The following is a 9,553-nucleotide window of genomic DNA, read 5'->3' as shown; positions in this document are numbered from 1 at the left end:
AGTTGGAATTAAGGGGGAGAATGTTGGATAATTCCAATTAACTTGTTCCTCAAGTTAACTCATTAAAGTGAAGTTTGATGGGTTAAGGAAAAAGGAAAACATATCGAGCTTAGGAATGTTTCCATATTGTTATTAGGAAAAGATGTAGCTTCGGTCTTAGGAAAAGATGTAGCTTCTTCCTATATAAAGAGTTCTCATGGAGAGATGTTCCATCAAGAGAAACACATTGAAAGGTTTAGTTTGGAGAGAATTTCTAAATCTAATAAGAAGAGAAGTTATTATAATCTTTGTGTTTGTGCAACTTTAATCATTAGGTAATAACTTTGCTACCTTCGTTTGTTGTTTTCGTAATCTATATATTATTAGATCTTTCTGAACTCTTTATGTATGATTTTGATTGGACTCTGTCTTTGTTTAGTTGTTATATAATAAAAAAAGGATGTAAATTTCGAGGGTTAACGGAATAGATAGAGTTATGCGGCTAAATGGTGAAAGATTAGTAGCTTCAAACGAAACTTTTAATATGTTAGAATGTAAAAAACATATAATACATCGTGGCCAAAAGTTTTCGTATATTCATTCGTATGCATGTATATTTAAATTAACATCCTTGTTAAATACTTAGTAACGTACGTTTTGAACGTGATAGTGACTGCAAAAGTTAACTCCGGGGATGAAACTGGTGAAGACATTGCATTTTTACACATTTATAAGAGGCTAACTATGATGGCCGATGGTTAAATTTCATAAAGGTTTGATTGGTAACCCAATTTAATACGGTTGGTAGAATTAGTTTACACTTCAGTTTCTTATGTTTATCATTGATCCATGTTTCAATTTCTAATAAGTTCGCATTAAATATTTGTTTGTTTATGCAGACGAAGGTATCTTCTCTTTACTTTTTTTCTGGTGTGTTTTTAGCTGAAGATGCTTCAAGAATCTAGAAGCGTGGCTCTCCATTCTTGTTGACTATTTTGGTGGCTCAGTTTTTCTGTCAGCGGCTTAGTCTGCGTCGTGGATGAAGGGTGTAGCTGAAGGCGGCAGCGGCTGTTTATGTGTATATTGATATATACTTTATACGAAGATATGTGTATATACATGCTATTATATCTAAAAAGTTGTATAAATTTATGTTTTTTTTAAACCAACATGTATATCGACTGTGTAAATTATCGTTGCACCTGTTTTGTTTTACAAATATGATTAAAATAATTCTTTTAACTAATGCGAATTTGATTATACGCATCACTAGAGTATAACTATAAATATAATTTGATTCATAAACTAATTCACATCCCACGCTGCACATGCAACTATGGCACATTCAAAGTAATAAAACGCCAACCGTATCGGATATATTCCAATATAAAGTCCAAACAGAAGCATCCAATATCTCCCTGTTATTCATATCATTTCGTAATGTATATTCATGCTATATAATATTAATAACTAACTAGTTCTATTCTATATATTATCTATTAAAATATAAGTCATACTTTTTCCATGTCTGATATTTTAAAATTGACATTTTTAAAAAAAGTTGTTAATTAACATTATTTTGTTATTAATACAATTAAAACATAAGCTTTTTAACATACCTTAATATGTTTTAGATATTACAGACATTATGCCACTAATATTTAATTAAAGTACTATAGTTTCATTAAATATATATTAGAAATAAGAAACAAAACCAACTGATATTTGGTGTTTTTGACATCATTGTATATATGTTTTCAAAAGTTTTTCAGTCCATCGAGTATGTCTAATCATTTTTGAGTCCTTTCAGATCTGGAGTAGGTTGCGGAGTCGAAGGTGGGCGCATGAAGAAAAGATGCAATATTTGGAAGATTTCCAGCGAAACAGTGAGGCGGAACAGTCCGAGCGATTGCTCCCCTCAAAGAACAGTCCAAGTGACTGTTCCCGACTTGTATGGAAACATCCAAGTTATTTCGGAAAGTTGCCCTAGCCGCCTCACCTCTTCTCTAACCTAATGGCGCCTCCATATAAAAACCATATATCCTCTATTTTATATTTTTATGCTAGTTTTTGCAAGACAAGTTTACTTTTGGATTAAGCTTTTGTAAGGGAGACAGCTCCATCTTTCTCACCTTCGAGAAGATTATCATGAACCCTATTCTCTTTCTATTCAATAGTATCATGTATTATTCATATTTGTCATCTGTGTTTGCTTTTGCTATGATTGAGTAATTGATCTTGTTAACCTAGGGTGTTAGGGTTGCTAGATCGCGAGCTGAACACAAATAAGTATCATTAATTGTCTTCATTCATTACCGGTCTTATTGCTTGCATTAACTTGATCAACTGATGCATGAGCTTAAGTAGATTTTTTCATTAACCGTGCATTAGATTACTTGACATGTTTTGCATGAGCATGACATCCCTAATCAGCGAAAGTAGATATTGGGGTGCCTTGTGAGCCTATCGGGTAAACTCTCAAAGTTTGTCATTGCACCTCAACTCAAACGATAGTTTAGGTGTTGAGGTCGATCGGCAAAAGGAACAGCTCCACAAAACTGAGCTATTCTACTTGATTATCTGAGTTCGAGACTTGATCTTAAAGAGCTTGAATAGTTGTTTAGCTCGCTACCCCATCAATCCGTAAACCACTCTAGGCTAGCTCGTTTATCACATTGTTAAAACCCTTGATGTACTTGTTACTTACTTTCTACGTTTCAATCAACTCTGAAAATCTCATCATTGTTTTAGCTTATAGTAAAACCAATAAGATAAAGTATAAACTGGTCCTCTGGAACTGAATCTAAATATATTACAACATCACTTTTAAGTTGACAATAGCAAAAGTTCATTTTTAGTGTATCACCAACTATATTACCTACCAGTACTACTACGCTAGTTTAAACTACCAATGCTCATTTTTATAGTTCTCTCAATAATAACTCGAATGATGAACCAGTATTAAAATAGAATTGCCAATACGTATCATCCAGCTTGACCAAAAAGTCAACATTTTATTAAATGATACTGTTATAATATCGTCTTAATAAATATCTTTTATACGATACTATTATATTATCATTTTAATTACATTATTGATCGCGTAAAATATAAATGTTTTCATAACATACCCATAACACATGCTATATATTTTTACAAAGATTTAAAAGATTATGTTAGAAACAAATATTCATTTCTATCTCAAATAAAGAAAAATATTGTATCTATTAAAATAGAAATCGTGATTTATTTCATTTGTAATTTTTTTTCTAAATAAAATTCTATAGAAAATTATTAAATGTATGTTTTAACTAATAATATCCTAACAATAAATTTTACATAACTAAAATTAATATAAATTAGGATATTACACAAACCTAAACTACAAATTTTCAACATGAAATATTACAAGATTAATTTAAATATTTATTCAATATATTATCCACTATAGTTTGCACACAACAAAACTTAAATATGATTATATTTGCTTTAAAGTATTTATTCATTAACATTTAATCTGTTAATTGATGACATGTAGATATCAACTGTCTCATTTAATTTGTTAACCGAATTGTAAACCTACTGTTGTATCTTTTCAAATATTCATCTACTATATATAACAAAAGATATAAAAATTAGCTATTCAAGTATACATTACTTTACAAAATAAAAAAAATGAGAACATTATAATTATCATGAGATAACATTTACAAGGTGATGAATCCGACAAGTTCCATACCAGTCATTCGTCTTTCATGGATGTTAATGGCAGAACTAGTACTCATTGTTTTTAGAAATAACCCTACATATGGTGTATATAATCGTAGATTCAAAAAAATCAGTTTATTCAGTATTTGAAAAAAACATATTGCAAGCATATACCACAATAATATCAATCATATTAACTAAAATCATTAAATAAACTTTTATAAATTAAAATTTATCTAGATAGCATTATATATCCATAAAATTTAAAAGTAAACTATATATACTTTCAACTAAAGTTAAAAATATCATATTTTGACATTCACACCTCACAACACGTTTATTCTAATATTTAGATATTTAAAAATTTTATCAATGACTTGAAGTAACTTCTATTATAGAATTAGAGAGTAACACCAAAGTATTTACAACTTAATCATAAATTTTTGAAATATAAATATAAATATTTTATATATAGAAAAAATAACCCGTGCGGATGCACAAGTCAGGATCTAGTGTTTTGTATTATTTTATCCGTCCGGTTGGTTGCTTACTTGGTTATGACCAGTGTTCAAGAAAGTCTTATGCGCTAAGCAGGTGATTATTCAATGATTATTCAGTGCCTAGTTCCTAAAACATTTAATCAGATGCAGATTATTAGTTAGATAATTTAGGTTTATAAATTATAATAATATATTAAATATCTAACTTAAAAATTATAAATTTATATTATTTACTTTTATAAATTTTATACTATAATATATTACCTATAAGATTATAAATAATAAAATATATATTTTATAATAATTAAAATTATTTATATGGTTTAAAAGCTAATCGCTACAAATTTGGAAGACTTAATGCCTAAAAAAAACAATCACTTAAACCGTTTTTAAGAATATTGGTTATGACAAATCCGTAAGTTTTAGCTCGCCGTTGTAATCAAATCTTTTCTTTGATTATCATCTAGAATCAATTTCAGCAAGCATATAACTAACTATCTTCCAACTTAATCTGATTTCTACGAAAGTAGCTTCACTTAGTAGCCAAATCAAAGGCTCCAACCAAAAAGTTATAGACGATACATATTACTCTAAAATGAAACCATAAATTAAGGAGATGAATAAGAAAAGATAGATTGCAAACGGAATTAGAAATTTAAAAACTAAAACAAAGAAATCAAGACCACATTCGAGGTTAGTAAAAATTAAATCATGAAATTATTTATCTAAATAAAAACGAAAAATAAATTTTATTGGCTCAATCGGAAACAAAAATAACAAAACCTTAAAACGGAAGAGAATTCGAACCAAATGATATTGTTAAGAGTGTTATGAGAGATGGACGATTCCAATCATATTTAGCACTGGGCGGACCGGCATGGCTACATGAGAGGCTTATGCGAGAGGCAAATGGAGTTTACCAACTGATCCTTCCCTTAGGATATTTAGTACCATCAGTTTTCATGCTTTGTTTTACCTATTTCAGGCTGTGGGCTTGTTTTTTGTACCCCCGAACCTTGTGTTCTACTTTTCAGACGTTAAAAAAAAATCGGAAAAGACTCCAACCCATCGAAAATCTCCACTTCTCTCTCTAAATGATACATGTGTCATTTGCTGAAATCTCCACTTATGTTCAGACACGAGATACTGTATGTTTTGTTTGTTCTTGTATTTTAAAAATTACAGTTTAAATATTAGTACAATATAAACTTATTTAAATTGTATAATGCAAAAGTTAAAGCTGTAGAATATTTTAGGCCCCGCAATTTGTTTTAAATTACTTTGATAAAACAAATTTCGCGGCCACCCCTAGTTGACAACCTAAATAATATATGTCCCTTAAATAAAATAAAAGGTCCCTAATCAACTGATACACTAATTCAGTCCTTAATTTATTTTTTTATTTTTTATTTTTAAAAAGGGCATAAAATGTCATGCTTTATTTCTAATTTATGTTTCATGCAAGTTTTTTTAAAGACTCAACCCTGAAGTTAAGGAAACATGTTATGTTGACAGTCTGAAGAAATGACTTAACTCGTTTCTTCTGGTCTTCATTGTTTACATTCCCAATGTTGACCTAACTGACTATATTCTACTCAATTTCAGTGTCCTGATCAAAAATATACGTGAAAACATGACGTCCGCACCAAAGTTGCGCCAATAATTTTTTTCTGGAACTTATACTCTACGGATTTTCCAATATAACAGAGATTCCTTTCCTTTTCTTTTTTACTAGAGAATTTAATGAGATTTCCAAATTACTTAACTGGAATCTGTTAAATTTTAAAACATTTACTAGGTTAATAATTATAAAACAAAAAATATTTGTGAATCTGTAATAGAAAAGGTGATATAAAAATAAGAAAAATATTAATCACTCAATTCTATCACTAACTCATCATTTATTTTATTGTGTGTTATATAATTTTATGAGAATATCATACTTAGATAAGTATCCAGTTTCAAAATAAATATAAAATTTTATTTCATATTAAATTACATTTTAAAATTAAATGATTTTATTATTTTTGTGGAAATATATTTAGAAAAATGTTTAATAATATTATGGTCTGACCGGTGTAAATGCAGTGTTTGCGGGTGCGGCAATGCATGTTTGGGGATACATATGGTTGCGGTTTAAACCTTATCAAATGATTTGTACGACTGATACATCAGTTACAAATTAGTGCGTTTGTGTGATACTTTTGACTGGTTGATAATCAAATACATCAACGCTTTAATAATAAATTAACACTATTAACACTTTATATAATTACAAAATATTAAAATCATAGTATTATAATAAATACAAAAATATATTTATAAATCATAGTATTGAATTTTTAAAAAGTTATTTTTGGGTTTATATAAGTGTACAATGACTAAAAAGTTACATCAAATATTTTTGTTTAATTTTTTTATAATATAATTAAAATATAATGTATATTATGAGTATTTATATTATTTCAATTTAAAAAATTTCATTAAATATTTTTATTTATTTAGTTTTTTAAAAGAAATATTTTTCTTATATACTTTTTTTTTGCAACCGTTCGTAACCAATCAGCTTTTTATTTCGAGAGGTTTGGAATTGTTGTAAAGTGGTTTTTAGAATTTTTATAATTGTTGTAAAATGCTATATATTATCCGCAACAATTTTTATAACAGCTTTTCTTATATACCCACAAACGCATTGTATGCTCTGATTTGAACGAAAGTATATCAACTTTTTTTTTTTTTTTGATAACTCTGGTATCTGGGCAGCCAGATTCCCAACTATCCCCCCGTAGGGGGTCCAGCGCCCCAACGGAAGGGATGTTAAATCCGCTGTGGCCGGGGCTCGAAGTCGTGATGGCGGGCACCTCAGCCGAGGTTCCTTTACCACCAGACCATGAGGCCCGGTTAAAACTGTATAGGTTGAACTTTTTATAGTGACTGGGCTCACTCCGAGGGGCCACCTCGCCAGAAACCGTATCCCACGTTCAGTACTGGCCGTAGCCCACCTGACGCAGGAGTTTTTTAGCTAACCCAGTTCCACCCCGCTACCCCCGAGTATCGAACTGGCGACCTCGGATAGTCGTGTGTGAGAAACATTCAGTACTGCCGCTAGGCCACCCGATGTTCTCCAGTATATCAACTTTTGGTTCTCAGTAAAATATATATTATCTGCTTTTAGTAAAATATATTATGATTGGTTTAAGTATTTTAGTTGTATAGAATGCGAAAATGATGGTTTCTTCTTAAATTTAGTGAAGAACAAATTTTCTCTTTAATACTTTATAAATGAATGAAAAGAATGAAAAACAATTATTCCTCATAAATGGTGGTGTAACTTATTAGAAATGTTAAAAATTTAGGATTTGAATAGGGAGTGGACGAACCACATGGTTCAGACATAAAATAGACTATCCTCTTTCACATGGCCATTCACCAAAAAAACACTGATACACTAAAATTACATAGCATAAAATATTTAATAGTGAACTGTACAATTAGCCGTACAGATTTGTGAAGAAAACATATAAACAGTAAGGGGATTTATTCGATCTAAAATTTGAGGTGATTTGGTTTTTAACGAGGTTTTAGATGACTTTAAAGAATTGCAGAGAATAAAATGATTTTTGTTAAACCACTCTAGAATATCACCTAAACTATGAGATTTGAGTTTTATTTTTTTTAACTAAGAAATTACACTCAAACACTCTAAAATAACTTTAAAACTCCATAACTTAAAATATTTTCAATAACAATAACAGTGGATTTCATAGTACTTTATAAAATGTCAAGTTCAATAACACTGGATTTTAAATATGTTTTTAAAATTCATGTTTCAATAACAGTAGATTTGTCATTTTGACACAAATCACCCAAACCTCTCAACTGAATACACCCTCCAAAGTGATTTTTGAAGTTTGTCATTTTTGCAGTGGTTTAAGAATTTTCCTACATATCAGTAATGTATGATTACTGAAAATATAGTACTTATTTATTATAAATTAACTGTACGATTATCTTTTTTTCTTTTTAATGATGTGATATTTTCTTAAGGAGAAATTTTATGTTTACCACTTTCATGGTACCAATTTTCATCTTTACTACTACTAAAGGGATATTTTCAAAAATACATTATTCATTAAGTGGCAAAAGACTCGTATACCCTTGTTATCTATATATATAATAAATTATTATTTAAATAAATAAAAAAAATATGTTTTCGAATTATACTTTTTCAAATTCGAACTTTTTTATAATTTTTTTTTTGAACTTTTTTTTCGAAATTCTTTTTTTTTTTCTTTTCAATTTTTTTTTTGAAAACCAAAAATTATGTTTGAAACTATTTAAAAAATAAATTATTTTTTTAAGCATGTATTTATATATTTATTAGAATCCTAAATTCACATTCCAAAACCCCTACCTCAACTCTAAACCCTAAGTCTAGATTAGTTAACCCTAGGGGTATAAGTGTCTTTTACCCTTCATTAAAAGTGGGGATAAAAGTGGTTACTGTAAACATGAAAAGTGGTACTATGAATGTGATATTTGTGGCAATTTCCTTTTTCTTAATTATATAATTATATCACTAATTTTTTATTACCATTGTGTTATTTCTTCAGAAATATTAAACTATTTTACCAAAAATATAATTTTAAGGCATCTAAAATTATATATATATATATATATATTTTTTCAATTAAAAATCTCAAAATAATTATATATATGCTTAAATTAAATGTCTATGATACTTTGGATAAAAATTATATATATTGCATTTATAAAGTATTTTTTAAATAACTACTTTTAGTTGTGAAAATAAATAGAAAATATGTTTCCGCTAAATCCACTTGATTTAAACTTGTACCGTTTGATCCACTAAATCCACTCTTTTTTCAATCGATCTGCTAGCTTCGCAACGCTTGATCCACTTTTCCCATTCGGAGCCTTAATTAGTTTTCTTCTCCATTCATTTGGTCACCACTCAAAACTTAAATTTGAGAATGAACATTCTCATTCCTACTATTTTATATTTATCCATTTTTTATGTTCGTTCCTAGTATTTTTGTAATGGTTACCAATTAAAATCTAAGTTTACACTACAAGAAAACAGCCATATTCTGACAGACATTCCGACAGAAAAAGAAATCCTCGAAATATCCCGAGGAATTTCCGAGGAAATTCCGAGGAAACCAAATTTTGTGTTTCCTCGGAATTTCCTCGGAATATACCGACGGAATTCCGAGGAAACATCATTCCGTCGGAATATTCCGAGGAAATATGTGTTCCTCGGAAAAAACCGATGAATTCCGAGGAAATATTATAGCCGTTGGAGAGCCGTTGGGGGATTTTACAAAATTCCGAGGAAATTCCGA

The 9,553-nt window shown here is 29.1% G+C and overlaps 1 protein-coding gene across 3 annotated transcripts in view; it reads left to right on the top strand.

Annotated features, from left to right (window-relative positions):
- Window positions 1–1,056, top strand: part of LOC106306968 (protein indeterminate-domain 4, chloroplastic-like) — a 7,183-nt gene extending 6,127 nt beyond the window's left edge. Inside the window, exon 5 of one of the 3 annotated variants that reach the window (XM_013743777.1) lies at window positions 922–1,056. The gene's annotated coding sequence lies outside the window, so the exon portion shown is untranslated. Of the gene's footprint in view, window positions 1–306; window positions 379–649; window positions 780–921 lie in introns of those variants that run through there. The other 2 variants (XM_013743776.1, XM_013743775.1) reach the window with 2 other exon arrangements.
- Window positions 1,057–9,553: the final 8,497 nt, after the last annotated feature.

This window comes from Brassica oleracea, chromosome C7, assembly GCF_000695525.1.
Source record: "Brassica oleracea var. oleracea cultivar TO1000 chromosome C7, BOL, whole genome shotgun sequence".
In the NCBI taxonomy this organism is placed as follows: Eukaryota; Viridiplantae; Streptophyta; class Magnoliopsida; order Brassicales; family Brassicaceae; genus Brassica; species Brassica oleracea.
The sequence above is the reverse complement of the archived record's forward strand: the minus strand, read 5'-3'. Positions and strand labels throughout refer to the sequence as shown.